This window comes from Artemia sp. Qi Xiang Cuo, chromosome 2 (genome assembly GCF_049724085.1).
Source record: "Artemia sp. Qi Xiang Cuo chromosome 2, ASM4972408v1, whole genome shotgun sequence".
NCBI classification, from domain to species: domain Eukaryota; kingdom Metazoa; phylum Arthropoda; class Branchiopoda; order Anostraca; family Artemiidae; genus Artemia; species Artemia sp. Qi Xiang Cuo.
The window spans coordinates 17973524-17986715 of record NC_142795.1 but is presented as its reverse complement, the minus strand read 5'-3'; the positions used below and the strand labels follow the sequence as shown (position 1 = coordinate 17986715).

General features: G+C 35.8%; 1 protein-coding gene across 1 annotated transcript in view; it reads left to right on the top strand.

The window, feature by feature from the left end:
- LOC148954963 (uncharacterized) overlaps positions 1 to 13192 on the top strand; it is a 65110-nt gene that overhangs the window by 39226 nt on the left and 12692 nt on the right. The window lies entirely within an intron of this gene.

Below are 13192 nucleotides of genomic sequence, written 5' to 3'. Positions count from 1 at the left end.
ATTTTTCTGGGGCGGGGTATTTTCCATGGGGGGGGGTAATGGCCGGGGGGGGGGGGTAAACGCCTAGAACCCATGGAAACACCCATGGCCCTATGGATCAATGAGTCAAATGCACGCCTAACGTCGTCTGTTTCTATAAGGAGACTATCTCCAGCCAGTTCAGCTTCCGTCAAGATGTAAACTAATCAGAGGCAACGCTGTAGCGTTGCCTATAGTAAGGGCCATACGGCTCCAATGTTTTATTATTTTTTTTTTCAAGAAGCACTTAATATGGAAGGGGTCGTCGTAGAAACTTCAAAGGGGGCTCATTCGATTGGAAATCGAGAGTTCTAGTGCCCTTTTTAATAGTCGAAAGTAATTGGAGGGCAACTAGCCCCCTCCCCTACGCCCATCATTCCCCCAAACACATCCCATCAAAATTGAGAGATAGCATTCTTGTTCAGCGTAGTTAATTTTCAAATAGAAAATATATTTTTTAGGAAGACACTCCCTCACAACCCTCAGGGCAAGGGTTTTAAGTTATGCCCTGGGGGCATATAAGGTTTTTATAGAAGCCGTTGAGGTATAAACTTCAAAACAGGCTCATTTGATTGGAAATTCAAAGGGCTAGTGCCCTTTTTAATAGTCAAAAGTGATTGGAGGGCAACTAGCCCCCCACGCCCATCATTTCCCCAAACACATCCAATCAAAATTTTGAGATAGCCATTTTGTTCAGCGTAGTTGATTTCCAAATAGAAATTATGTTTTTGAGGAGGACTCCCCCCCCACAACCCTCAGGGCAAGGGCTTTAGGTTATGCACTGAGGGCATATAAGGTTTTTATAGAAGCCGTTGTCGTATAAACTTTAAATAAAGCTAATTTGATTGGAAATTCCAAGGGCTAGTGTCCTTTTTAATAGTCGAAAGTGATTAGAGGGCAACTAGCCCCCCCCCCACGTCCATAATTCCTCCAAACACATACAATCAAAATTTTGAGACAGCCATTTTATTAAACGTAGGTAAAATTTTGAAATAGCCATTTTGTTCAGTATAGTTGATTTCCAGATAGAAAATATGTTTTTGAGGAGGACACTCCCCCACAGCCCTCAGGGCCAGGGTTGTAAGTTATGCCTTGGGGGCATATAAGGTTTTATAGAAAGTGTTGTCGTAGAAACTTCAAAAAAGGCTCATTTGATTGGAAATTCAAAGGGTTAGTGCCCTTTTTAATAGTTGAAAGTGATTGGAGGGAAACTAGCCCCCCCCCCCCACCCAAACCCATCATTCCCCTAAACACATCCAATCAAAATTTTGAGATAGCAATTTTGTTCAGTTTAAATGATTTCCAGATAGAAAATATGTGTTTGAGGAGGACACTCCCCACAAACCTCAAGGCAAGGGTTTTAAGCTATACCCTGGGGGCATATAAGGTTTTTATAGAAAGCGTTGTCGTAGAAACTTAAAAACCGGCTCATTTGATTGGAAATTCAAAGGGATAGTGCCCTTTTTAATAGTCGAAAGTAATTGGAGGGCAACTAACCCCCCTCTCACGCCCACCTTTCCCCAAACATCCAATCAAAATTTTGAGATAGCCATTTTATTAAACGTAGGTAAAATTCTACTTTAGTTACTTTTGGCCATCTTGGAAAGGGGTTGGGTTAGGAAAATAAAACTTTCAGGGATGGATCTACATGCTAAGGTATGTCCCAGGAAGGTACTTTGAAGTACCTACCTACACTCCTTCCCCCCTCTATATAATGGTAAATTACTGCACATTACTAGTTGTTTTAGCTCAAATTTCATCCTATATTACTATCATAATTATAAATCACTGCTTACCTTACACAACTTCAGCTTTGAACCTTGTTTATTAAAATATATTCCAAAATCCTATTTTTATTTAACGATCCATTTTACTTATTTACTATATAGCTGACATTGCTTATCGAACCCATTTTTGATGTCACAACTTTGCTTATCATAACCCCTTTAACAGTAGCATGCAGGTGCCATGGGGTAGAAGGCAACTCTGTGTTGATAAGCCATTTAAACTTTATTAATTAGGGAAAGGATTTGACAAGAGATAAACCAGTAAAAAAATCCAAATTGTTTTTAGAGGACAAATTATGTTATGGGAAGATGTTTTTATTTTTATAGGTCCATGCGCTTATGAAGGGAAGAGGTTTTTAAAATCCCCCTTCCCCCCAAACTCAAAATTTTCTAAAATTGTACTTTAGAAGCTTTTTAAATATTTTTAAAGCACTAATTGATAGAGGGCTACAAACATCAGAATTGACTTTAGAAGACAAGTTATGTCACGGGGAGATGTTTTTGAAATCCCCCCTCCCCAAAAATCAAAAATGTCAAAATTCTACTTAAGAAGCTTTTTAAATATTTCTAAAGCACTAATAGATAGAGAGCTACAAATATCAGAATCGAATTCAGAGGACAAGTTATGTTATGGGAAGATGTTCTTGAAATCCCCCTTCCCCCAAAAGTCAAAATTTTCCAAAATTCTACTTTAGAAGCTTTTATAAATATTTCTAAAGCGCTAAGACATAGAGCGCTACAAACATCAGAATCGACTTTGGAGGAAAAGTTATGTCATGGGAACATGTTTTTGAAATCCCCCTTCCCCCAAACTCAAAATTTTCAAAAATTATACTTCAGAAGCTTTTAAAATATTTCTAAAGCACTAATAAATAGAGTGCTAAAAACATCAGAATTGACTTCAGAGGACACGTTATATCACGGGAAGAGGTTTTTAAAATCCCACTTCTCCCCAAACTCAAAATTTTCAAAAATTCTACTTTAGAAGCTTTTTTAAATATTTCTAAAACCCTAAGACATAGAGCGCTATGTCTTCGCTCCAAACTCAAAATCCCCTTCGCCCCAAACTCAAAATTTTCCAAAATTCGACTAGATCGCTACAAACATCAGAATCGACTTTGGAGGACAAGTTATGTCATGGGAAGATGTTTTTGAAATCCCCTTCCCCCCAAACTCAAAATTTACCAAAATTCTATTTTATAAGCTTTTTAAATATTTCTAAAGCACTAATAGATAGATTGCTTAAAACATCAGAATCGACTTCAGAGGACACGTTATATCACGGGAAGAGGTTTTTAAAATCCCCCTTCCCTCCAAACTCAAAATTTACAAAAATTCTACCTTAGAAGCTTTTAAATATTTCTAAAGCGCTAAGACATATAGCGCTACAAACATCAGAATCGACTTTAGATGACATTTTATGTCAAGGGAAGATGTTTTTGAAATCCCCCTTTGCCCCAAACTCAAAATTTTCTAAAATTCTACTCTAGAAGCTTTTTAAATATTTCCAAAGCACTAACAGATAGCGCGCTAAAAACATCAGAATCGACTTTCGAGGCCAAATTAATTCTACAATAATTCCCCCTTACCCCCAAACTCAATTTTTGTTTTGAAATCCCCTTCGCCCCAAACTGAAAATTTTCCAAAATTCTACTTTAGAAGCTTTTTTAAATGTTTCTAAAGCGCTAAGACATAGGGCGCTACAAACCTCAGTATCAACTTTAGAGGAAAAGTACTGTCATGGGAAGATGTTTTTGGAATCCCCCTTTGCCCCAAACTCAAAATTTTCAAAATTCTACTTTAGAAGCTTTTTAAATATTTCTAAGGCACTAATAGATAGCGCGCTACAAACATCAGAATCGAATTTAGTGGTCAAATTAATTCTACAATAATTCCCCCTTCCCCCAAACTCAAAATTTTCCAAAATTCCACTTTAGAAGCTTTTTAAATATTTCTAAAGCGCTAAGACATAGAGCGCTACAAACATCGGAATCAACTTTAGAGGACAAGTTATGTCATGGGAAGATGTTTTTGTAATACCCATTACCCATTGAAATGTTGACAAAACAACATTTTACCTTAATTTTCAGTTATTCAGTTATCAGGGTATTTCTCGTGGGGGGGTATTTTCTGCGGGGAGGTATCTTACGGGCGGATTTTCTGGCGGGTATTCGCCAAGAACCGCAAATTTGATGGTATGAGTTTCATTAAAATCTTTGACTTTTAGGGGTTGTTTCCCCCTTTTAGGAAAGTCAGACATATTTTTTAGACAGGCAAATTATCAACCAGATTTTAGAGTATGATTCCGGTGCAACATGTTGCAACAAAATGGTCAGCTTAGATTAGTATAAGCAGGGGCACTGCGAGCAGGTTGCTGACCACCGCCCCCGACCGCCCCCTCCCCCTGCTATCAAATCCCCATGCAGCTAACCTTTCCACCCGCGAAATAAAATTTTATATAATTTCCAGCATTTTTTACATATTTTAAATCGCGGATTTAAAAATGAAAAGCAAAATTTTTCAACATTATAGGATTAAGCTATTTGAATATGTTTTATGTCTTTGTCTAACAAATACCCGTTTGTCTGGTTAATTTGTCTAACAAATAACCGTTTGTCTGGTTTCCTTTTACAGTCTATAGCGGTGGGTTATTTATAATGCTCAAGTACCGAATAATCTATATTCGTTTTGATTTTTTTTTTTTGGAAACCCCTAACATTTTGAGTTGGGTAACCACATAAAACATATTCAAATAGCTTAATCCTATAATATTGAAAAATTTTGCTTTTCTTTTTTACATCCGCGATTTAAAATATGTAAAAAATGCTGGAACTTATATAAAAATTTCGGTATTGGGTATTTCACTAACATTTTCCCATGACATAACTTGTAACATTGATATGGCTTAAAATTCTGTTCAAAGGATTTTCAGAACTAAAGCCAGAGAAAAAGAAACTGATAACTGAAAATTAAGGTAAAATGTTGTTTTGTCAAAATTTCAATGGGTAATTGGTATTTCAAAAACATCTTCCCATGACATAACTTGTAACATTGATATGGCTTAAAATTCTGTTCGAATAACTGAAATTGCGTTTTCAGAACTAAAGCCAGAGAAAAAGAAACTGGTAACTGAAAATTAAGCTAAAATGTTGTTTTGTCAACATTTCAATGGGTAATGGGTATTACAAAAACATCTTCCCATGACATAACTTGTCCTCTAAAAGTTGATTCTGATGTTTGTAGCGCTCTATGTCTTAGCGCTTTAGAAATATTTAAAAAAGCTTCTAAAGTGGAATTTTGGAAAATTTTCAGTTTGGATCGAAGGGGGAATTATTGTAGAATTAATTTGGCCTCTAAAGTCGATTCTGATGTTTGTAGCGCGCTATCTATTAGTGCCTTAGAAATATTTAAAAAGCTTCTAGAGTAGAATTTTGAAAATTTTGAGTTTAGGGCAAAGGGGGATTTCAAAAACATCTCCCCATGACATAAATTTCCCTCTGAAGTCGATTCTGATGTTTGCAGCGCTCTAGGTCCTAGCACTTTAGAAATATTTAAAAAAGCTTCTAAAGTAGAATTTTTGAAATTTTTGAGTTTGGGGGGAAGTGGGGTTGTTAAACCAACTATCTGTGAGGAAACTTGTTCTATGAAGTCGAGTCTGATGTTTTAAGAACTAGAACTCTTAGTGCTTTAGAAATAATTTAAGAGCTTATAAATTATAATTTTGGTAAATTTTGAGTTTGGGGGGAAGGGGATTTCAAAAATATCTTCCTATGACATAAATTGTCCTCTAAAGTCGATTCTGATGTTTGTAGCGCTCTATGTCTTAGCGCTTTATAAATACTTAAAAAATCTTCTAAAGTAGAATTTTTTAAAATTTTGAGTTTTGGGGGAATGGGGATTTGAAAAACATCTTCCCATAACATAATCTGTCCTCTAAAGTTGAGTCTGATGTTTGTAGCGCTCTATGTCTTAGCGCTTTAGAAATATTTAAAAAAGCCTCTAAAGTAGAATTTTGAAAATTTTGAGTTTGGGGGGAAGGGAGATTTCAAAAACATCTTGTCATAGCATAAATTGTCCTCTAAAGTCGATTCTGATGTTTGTAGCGCTCTATGTCTTAGGGCTTTACAAATATTCAAACAGATTCTAAAGTAGAATTTTGGAAAATTTTGATTTTGGGGCAAAGGGGGGATTTCAAAAACATCTTCCCATGACATAAATTGTCCTCTAAAGTTGATTCTGATGTTTGTAGCGCTCTATATCTTAGCGCTTTATAAATATTTAAAAACGCTTATAAAGTAGAACTTTGGAAAATTTTGACTTTAGGGGGAAGGGGGATTTCAAAAATATCTTCCCATAACATAATTTGTCCTCTAAAGTTGAGTATGACGTTTGTAGTGCTCTATGTCTTAGCGCTTTAGAAATATTAAAAAAAGCTTCTAAAGTAAAATTTTGGAAATTTTTGAGTTTGGGGAGAAGGGGGATTTCAAAAACATCTTCCCATGACATAACTTGTCTTCTAAAGTCAATTCTGATGTTTGTAGCGCTCCATGTCTTTGCCCTTTAGAAATATTTAAAAAAGCTTCTAAAGTAGAATTTTGGAAAATTTTTGAGTAGAATTTTGGAAAATTTTGAGTATGAGGCAAAGGGGGATTTCAAAAATATCTTCCCATGACATAAATTGTCCTCTAAAGCCGATTCTGATGTTTGTAGCGCTCTATGTCTTAGCGCTTTAGAACTATTTAAAAAAGCTTCTAAAGTAAAATTTTGGAAAATTTTGAGTTTGGGGGGAGGGGGGATTTCAAAAACATCTTCCCATGACATAACTTGTCTTCTAAAGTCAATTCTGATGTTTGTAGCCCTCTATCAATTAGTGCTTTAGAAATATTTAAAAGGCTTCTAAAGTAGAATTTTAGAAAATTTTGAGTTTGGGGGAAGGGGATTTTGAAAACCTCTTCCCTTCATGGGCGCATGGACCTATAAATATAAAAACATCTTCTCATAACATAATTTGTCCTCTAAAAACAATTTGCATTTTTTTTTACTGGTCTATCTCTTGTCAAATCCTTTGCCTAATTAATAAAGTTTAAATGGCTTATCAACACAGATTTGCCTTCTACCCCATGGCACCTGCATGCTACTGTCAAAGGGGTCATGATAAGCAAAGTTGTGACATCACAAAAGGGTTTGATAAGCAATGTCATCCATGGGCGCCCATAAGCTGAATTCCAGGGGGGGGCAAACTCCGTCTAATTGGCACTTTTAATGCTATATAAGAGAAATCTCAGAACAAAAATATAAAAATAAGGCAGCATCATTCAGCCAAAGGGGGGGGGGTGGGAGCCCCCCTGCCCCCCCCCATATGGGTGCCCATGATCTCAGTTATATAGTAAATAACTTAAATGGATCGTTAAATGAAAATAGGATTTTGGAATATATTTTAATGAACAAGATTAAAAGCTGAAGTGTGTAAGGTAAGCAGTGATTTATAATTATGATAGTAATATAGGATGAAATTTGAGCTAAAACAACTAGTAATGTGCAGTAATTTACCATTATATAGAGGGGGAAGGAGTGGAGGTAGGTACTTCAAAGTACCTTCCCGGGACATATCTTAGCAGGTAGATCCATCCCTGAAAGTTTCAGTTTCCTAACCCAACCTCTTTCCAAGATAGCCAAAAGTAACTAAAGTAGAATTTTACCTAAACGTAGTTTTAAGTTCTGGAAATTAGGTCCTTGAGGTTGACAACTCCCCCACAGCCGTCAGGGCAAGGGTTGTAAGTTATGCCCTGGGGGAATATAAGGTTTTGTATAGACAATATTGTCGTAGAAACTTCAGAAAGGGCTAATTCGATTGGAAATTTAAACGGCTAGTTTCAGTTTTAATAGTCGAAAGTTATTCTAAGGCAACTGACACCCCTTCCACGCCCACCATTTCCCCAAACACATCCAATCAAAATTTTGATATAGCCATTTTGTTCAACGTAGTTGAAAGTTCTGGAAATTATATGTTTGAGCAGAACAATTCCACCACAGTTCAGGGGCAAGGGTTATAAGTTATGCCCTGGGGGCATATATGGTTCTTATGGAAGGAATGCTCGTATAAACTTCAGAGAGGGCTCATTTGATTTGAAATCGAAAGTTCCAGTTCACTTTTTAAGCGTCAAAAAATATTGGAGGGTAACCAGCTCCCCCCCCCTTTTTTTCCCAAATGCATCCAATACAAATTTTAAGATAGCTATTTTGTTAAAAATAGTTCGAAGATCATACAACGAAAATTACGGGGTTGACACAACCCAACAGAGCCCGGGGGCAGGCGTTGTAATTTATGCCCTGGGGGCATATATGGGTCTTATGAAAGGGATTCTCGTATTAACTTCAAAAAGGGATCATTTGATTGGAAATTGAAAGTTCTAATTCACTTTTTAAGAGTCAAAAGAGATTGGAGGACCCCTAGCTTCCCCCCTCCACGCCATTTTTTCCTCAAACCTATCCGATTAGAACGTTGAGATAGCTTTTTTTTAAAATAGTTCAAAGACTATATAACTGAAACTCAGGGGTCAACACAGCCCCTCAGGGCCCGAGGGTAGGTGTTGCAAGTTACTCCCTGGGGGAATATATGGTTCTTTTTGAAGGGATGCTGGTAAAAAATTCTGAGATGGCTCATTTGATTGGAAATAGAAAGTTCTAGTTAAGTTTTTTAGAGTCAAAAGAGATTGGAGGCCAACTAGCCCCCTCCCCCACGCCCCCTTTTCCCCTAATGCATCCGATAAAAATTTTGAGATAGGCATTAAATTAAAAATTTCTCAAAAGTCAGATAACAAAAACTCAGGTGTCGTCACAACCCCCCGGGCCCGGGGGCAGGCGTTGTAAGCTATGCCCTGGGGCATATATTGTTTGTATGAAAGGGATGCTCGTATAAACTTCAGAGAGGGCTGATTTGATTCGATATTGAAAGTTCGAGCTCACTTTTTAATAGCCAAAAGAGATCCGAGGGCAGCTTGCCCCCAACTCATCTGATGAAAATTTTGAGATAGACATCTTGTTAAAAATAGTTCAAATGTCGGATAAGAAAAAATCCGGTGTCAATAAACCCCCCAGGGCACCGGGGAAGGCGTTCTATGTTATGCCCTAAGGGCCTGTATGGTTCTAATGAAAGGGATGCTCGTGTAAACTTCATGAGGGCTCATTTGATTGGAAATTGAAAGTTTTAGTTCACTTTTTAAGAGTCAAGAGAGTTAAACTAGCCCCCCCCACGCTCTTTTTTCCCAAACCTGTCCGCTACAAATTTTGAGATAGTCAATGTTATGGAAATTGTTCAAAAATTAGATAACAAAAACGCCCCCCCCCCGAGCCCGGGGAATAGGCGTTGTAAGTGTTGTCCTGGGGGCGTATATGGTTCTTATGAAAGGGATGCTCATATAAACTTCAGAGGGGGTTCATTTGATTAGAAATTGAAAGTTCTGGTTCAATTTTTAATATTCAAAATATTTCCAAGGGCAACTAGCCCCCCCCCCTCCTCCACGCCCTAAATGTATCAGATACAAATTTTGAGATAGACATTTTGTTAAAAATAGTTCAAAGTTGTGATAACAAAAACTTCGGTGTCGACACAGCCCCCCACGGCCCGGGGGTAGGCGTTGTAAGTTATGCCCTGCGGGCATATATGGTTGTTATGGAAGGGATGCTTGTATAAAATTCCTAGAGTGCTCATTTGATTGGAAATTGAAAGTTGTAATTCTTTTTTTAAGAGTCAAAAGTGATTGGAGGGAAGCTAGCCTCCCCCCACACTCCATTTATTTTTTTTTTCCCAGAGGCACTTCATATTGAAGGGATCGTCGAATAAACTTCAAAGGGGGCTCAATCGATTGGAAATTGAGAGTTATGGTGCCCTTTTTAAGAGTCAGATGTAATCAGAGGGCAACTGGCCCCCAACCCCCTTTTCCCGAAATACATCTGATAAAAGATTTGAGGTAGCCATTTTGTTAAAAATAGTTGAAAGATCATATAACAAAAACACCTTTACGTATGGTCATTTTGTTAAAATAGTTAAAAGATCAGATAAGAAAAACTTCTGTGTCGACACAACCCCCCCCCCCAGGGCCGGGGCAGGCGTTTAAGTATTGTTCTGGTGGCAAATATGGTTCTTATGGAAGGTATGCTCGTATAAACTTCAGAGAGGGTTCATTTGAATGGAAATTAAAAGCTGTAGTTTATTTTCTCAGAGTGAAAAAAGTTCAGAGGGCAACTAGCCCCTCCCGCCCTGCGCGCCTTTGGGCGTGTCGGATGGATAAACCCATCCGATAAAAATTTCAGGTGACCATTTTGTTAAAAATAGTCCAACCATCAGATATTAAAACTCCAGGGTCGAAACAACCCCCTAGGGCCCAGGGATAGGTATTGTAATTTATACTCTGGGGATATATATGGGTCTTATAGAAGGGATACTGGTATAAACTTCAGAGAGGGCTCATTTGATTGAAAATAGGAAGTTCTAGTCCACTTTTAAAGAGTCAAAAGAGACCGAAGCTTAATCTAGTCCCCCACGCCTTTTTTCCCCAAACCCATCCAAAAAAATTTTGAGATAGCAATTTTGTTAAAAATAGTTCAAACATCAGATAATAAAAACTCCGAGGTTGACACAAACCCATTTTTTCACTTTGATATTGAAACTTTGATTTCAGTTTTGATACTTTGATGAATATTTGATTATTTTTTTTTTTAAGTTTGATTTTGAAATAAGGAATTATTTGCAATCAAAAACGAACAAAAATTAATAAAAAAAAAACTTTCCGAAAAATAAGTTTTTCAAAGAAAAGTAAAGGCCATTTTAAACTTAAGCTCAGCAGATACAAATACCTTTTAAAATTAAAACTCAAAACGACCAAAAATTATTATTAAAGAATAAATGAAACCCAAAACGAACAGAAATTAAATAAGCAATCATAGCAAAAACATACAACATTAATAATATAAATTTATAAATAGATCTTAAAGCGAGTAATGATTATATTGAATATTAATATCAACCTTAAACCAAAAAAAAAATATTTTCTTACTGAAGTATAAATGAAACTTAAAACGAACAGAAATTAAATAAGTAATCAATGCAAACAAACATACAATACATATTAATATAAACTAATAAATAAATCTTAAAACGAGTGAAACTTAAGTTGAATATGCAATCAAGCTTGAAACGAACAAAAATCACCACAAACAAGAGTTTGGGTATGACCTCCTTCTCTTACTGTAAAAGTCTAAAACCTACTGCGTCATTGGCGCTTTACTAAAAACTATAATAATAATAATAATTTATTATAAGCCAAAAGAAACAGGCCATACAGAACAGTATTCTTAATTACACTCAACAAGAAAAATAACATAAATATCAAGTTTGACTCATTGATGTCAACGCTTCATTTACATATTTACATAACTGCCTGATTGTCCTTTTTACAGTCGTTTTCAGGATCCCCAGGAACTCCAAGTTACCACCCTCAAAATACTTTCCCCTTAATAGAGAAAGTTGCTGACACTCGGCGAGAATATGGGCCACATCCTCAATACCTAGGCTACATCTGGGGCAAGAGTAATCCGCATCTGCATCTGGGGCCACCCTTTTTCTGTCAAATACTCTTTCTATTGTTTAGTGGCAGGCAATTCGCTCGGATCCGAAACCAAGTCCTCAATGTCTAAACAACAATCAAACAACACAGTAACAATCAAACAACAAAGTAAACAACAAAGTATAAACAACGTCAAATTGAAGATTTGATGTATAATGATATTAATTGTTGAAAGATCCATCAGTTCAAGAATTTATTTGACTGTAATTGTATTTTTATTTTCAATACTGTAAGAACTGGAAAAGAAAATAATTGTAATATAATCCGTTTTCAGTTAAGCGCCAATGACGCAGTAGGCTTTTGGTTTTTATTTATAGTTAGGAAAGGAGGCAGTATCCAAACACTTGTTTGTAGGGAAACTATATTCGTCTTTAACAACTTTAAAAGGAGCTAATAAATTAAAATGAATATTTTATGCATAATGATATTAATTGCTGAAGGCTCATCAGTTCAAAATTTTACTATAATTTTAATGTTTATTTTCAATATTAGGTACAAAAGAAAATATTTGTAATAAAATTGGTTTTCAGTAAAGCGCCAATGACGCAGTAAGTTTTAGACTTTTACAGTGAGAGAAGGAGGTCATACCCGAACTCTTGTTTGTGGTGGTTTTTGTTCGTTTCAAGCTTGATTTGCATATTCAATTTAAGTTTCACTCGTTTTAAGATTTATCTATTCATTTACATTAATATTTATTGTATGTTTGTCTGCATTGACTGTTTATTTAATTTCTGTTCGTTAAATATTTTTTTTTTCGTTTTAAGCTTGATTTTCATATTCAATCTAAGCATTACTGGCTTTAAGATCTATTTATTCATTTGTATTATTACTTGTATGTTTTTGCTATGATTGTTTATTTATTTTCTGTTCATTTTGGGTTTCATTTATTCTTTAATAGTAATTTCTGGTCATTTTGAGTTTGAATTTTAAAAGGTATTTGTATCTGCTGAGCTTAAGTTTAAAATGGCCTTTACTTTTCTTCGAAAAATTTATTTTTTGGAAAGTATTTTTTTTTAATTAATACATGTAAATGACCGTAAATGCAATACTTCTAGAGGCATTGTGAGGGATAGGATTTTAACTAATTTAATTTATGTGTAACACTTTTAAGGAAACTATTTGCTTTCTTAAAGATGAGCCTATTATGCTAAAAGAAATGTGATTGTTAATAAAGTATCTTTTTTTGAAGCAGACATCCAGTGGACACTAAATATTATGGTGCTTAAAATTTTTGTTCACAGACAGTAATAAAGACCCACATCCAGGGGAAGTTTGAGTTTCATGTGTGCTATTAAATATTGCAGCCTCAGTTGAAGGGATACAATTTACTATAGACTAGAGGGACACAATGAAATTGATAAATATTTATTGCCCATTTTGTTTTTTGCTTTTTACTTTAATTTGAAAAAAAAAATTAATATTAAACAGGATTGCTAGGCTGTAAATTCCGCAGATCTTTGGTGAATTTCAGAGGAGGTCATGTCAAAGTAGCCACAAGCTGGTCTGGAAACTAGCATTCTACGAGAAAACCAGACATTCCAGATAAGGCGGAGATGAGAACCTAACCTTGGGGGTTTCTTTTGTGTATGGAAAAATTAAAGGTTGTGATATGGACGGGAAGTAACAGAGGTATCCATCAGTGCGTTGACTTCGGGTGGCTACACATTATGGTTACTTTTTCGCAGAAACATTTATGCATCTTTTGTCCCTTTAAATAGATTTTCTTGTCAAAACTGGTACTAATAACCAGTAATTATTTCT